We start from the raw sequence: 3,061 nt of genomic DNA, 5'->3' as shown, positions 1-3,061 counted from the left end.
GCCAAACATTTTAACTTTGGTAGGCTACCAAATGAAAACTTGCTTTAGAAATCAATACTGAAAAGTTTAGAATATGGATTTGTTTTCAGAATTGAAGAGTAAGGCATCAATTAAAAAAAAAAAAGATCAGAACCTCAGAAGGTCTCAGGATCAAGCCAAGGCCAAGATGCTCTGAATAGAAGACTCTAGAGAAGCTATATGACTTCCTAAAACCTACACATCCTTCCAGAGGAACACTGCCATCAAGACCTTAACTCCTGGGTTGATTTCAGAGACGCAACTTACTAAAGAAATTTGGGTTCCCGAGTCAAGAATAAACAAGAGTGCTTGCTTCAGCACAACATATACTAAAATTGGAATGATACACAGATTAGCATAGCCCCTGTGCAAGGATGAAATGCAAATTTGTGAAGCACTCATATTTTTTTTCTGATATCTGGATGTTGGCCCACAATGGGGAGAGCAGGGGGAACAATGGAGGAACTTTGAGCAGAGGTGAGGATGGGGAGGGGGGGGTATGGGGGTAGGAAAAATGGTGGAATGAGAGGGACATCATTACCCTAGGTACGTGTATGACTGCACGAATGGTGTGACTCTACATTGTGTACAACCAGAGAAATGAAAAATTATGCTCCATTTGTGTACAATGAATCAAAATGTATTCTGTCATGTATAACTAATTGGAACAAAAAAGTAAATGAGAATCTGATAAATTCTTAGAACAAAGAAGACCAGTGATAAGCTCTCTGGGATAAGAGTTCAAGGTAGGTTAGCCACCCAGATGTTAACAACCTCACTAGTAAATGTCTTATTTCTTTGGAGCTAGAACAAGATGGAAATGGAAAAGTTCTGCATATTTGCTGTCTTCAGTCTGGATAACAAATCTTTCACTCTTCCTGCGGATGTACCTTTCACTGGGACTATAAGCTGAGCCTTCTGTAGATGATAAGCAGGACTTTAGGAAGCATAGGCAGCCCTACAGACACAACCTGACTCCATAGTTCAGTAGACCTTGAAAATAAACATAGGATATTATTTCTACTTACTATAGTTATGATTTATTTAGGCAAAAATAATCAGTGTATATTAAAGCTTTTAAATACTTGATGACAAATAAGATTATACATTGTCTTAAAGAATCTCCTCACACGTTAATTATTAATTACTATAGGAAAATTGGTAATTTTCCAGTAGAAAAACCTGGCTGACTACCCTTTTACCAAGTGGCCCAAATCCACTTAAGCCAGAAATGGCATAAATTGACAGGAAGTGCCTCCTAAGACACAATCTGGTATTACTGCCAAAATTGTAAGTTGAATCTAATCACAATGAAACACCACACAAACCCAAGTGATACTCCTTTTGAGTAACAGCCCCGTACTCCTGAGCAATGGATTGAATAATGACAGGGATGGAGGAAAATGTAGACTGACTCAGAAAATACTCTTTTTAGAAAGTACATCTCCTAAAGAATTCTATATGCAATATGTTCCAGCATTTCTGGGGGCAGAGGGAAGGTAACCAATTGAGAAGTTTGTTTATGCCTTTAATTTGTATCCAAAAATGATCCAGAAATTGTTTAATGTTTGTTGTCTCTGGAGAAGTGAGGCGAGGAAATGAATTGGGAGACAGTATTGTTTTTTTTCACTTCAATATTTTATCATTATTAAAAAAATATTTAAATGGCTTTTATGTTTAAAGTTTTTTTTAATTAGGTTTAAAACGTGATTATCCATCATCAAGTGAAGGAAACCATGCCTGAAAAGAATGGGTACTATATTATTTCATTCACTTAAATTTCACAAGTAAGCAAAACTCATCCATGGTATTAGACATTAGACTCTGGATTTGCTTTCTATTGAGGTGAGAAAATTGTTGGAAGGAGCACAGGGGAATAAAATTATTTTTTATTTCCTTAGATAAAATTGACTGTTTTTACGTGTGGTGAGATAAATGTTTGCCAGCTAAGAGATCAAATCATGGAGAACCAATGACTACTTGAAAATAAACTTCTACAACCTATTTGTATATGTATTTGTATCTCTGAGTATATATGTCTTTGATGGAGACACACACAACATGGTCAGAGGGAATTTTAAAACCTGATGGGATTTTCTAAGAACATACTTTACAATGAATTCTTTAAAGTTTACTTTATGATTATGTATCTACTAAAAGGGAAAAAAATCCTCCAACTAAAAACGGATGAAAATGTTTTCTATAGAGCTCTTGCCCATCTGCATCAGAAGCATTTTATTTCCCAGCTGCTATTAGTTTATGTTGAATGCATATTCAGATGGGTTTCCACATACTCAGTCATCTCATTTTTCTTTAATGCACATTGAGCCATGTTTGAAACAGGATTAGTTTTCAGCTTAACTGAGTACTACATTTTGATAACTTCAAGTGAATGGCTCATTCAAGTATATTCAAGATGCACTATTTACAATACTGCAATGATTATTTGAATCCTTTTAGATCTGTTTTCATTTATTCTTTACATATTGCATGGTGAATACAAAAAAAATTTGTTAGGGTTTCGAAGTATTGATTTCAAGGTATTGGTATTGAACTGAAATTAATCTTTTTCGTTAGCTTTTCTATTTTGAGCATCTCCTGGACTTTTGGGAATTACTTATAAATTTGTTGTAACCTTATAATAATCCTGGTGAAGGAGGCATGAATATCCTTTATTTTAAACTAAGTTCTTCAGGAAATTTGTTGCAGTGAGAGAAATAAGGATATTAGTAAATAACATTGATATTATGACGTCTTATCCTGCTCCTTCTAAGGAATATTTGATTTTTTTTTTTTTTTTGGTTCATGGACCTTATTGAAATTATTGGTGAGAGGGAGAATTGGGATGAACCAAGGCAGATTTTATTGATTTCTGATGAATGTAAATGGTGCTATGGTAGAACAGAAGAAAAGGGGCCTAAAATGAGAGAGGGGTTGAGAGAGGCGTATAAAATAGAGGAAATTTGCTAAAGTTTTAGGGAGGAGAGGAAAGAAACAGTTTGTATTTGGGGATAACCACTGTCATAACCTTGTAAAATCTTTG

General features: G+C 34.8%; 1 non-coding gene across 1 annotated transcript; it reads left to right on the top strand.

Annotated features, from left to right (window-relative positions):
- Window positions 1-325: 325 nt before the first annotated feature.
- On the top strand, window positions 326-427 carry LOC125613011. The gene has a single exon (XR_007343524.1). It is a non-coding gene; the product is annotated as a U6 spliceosomal RNA (small nuclear RNA).
- The last annotated feature ends 2,634 nt before the right edge of the window (window positions 428-3,061 follow it).

Source organism: Marmota marmota, unplaced genomic scaffold, assembly GCF_001458135.2.
Source record: "Marmota marmota marmota unplaced genomic scaffold, marMar, whole genome shotgun sequence".
NCBI lineage: Eukaryota > Metazoa > Chordata > Mammalia > Rodentia > Sciuridae > Marmota > Marmota marmota.
Note: the sequence above shows the minus strand (reverse complement) of the source record. Positions and strands in the feature narration are given on the sequence as shown.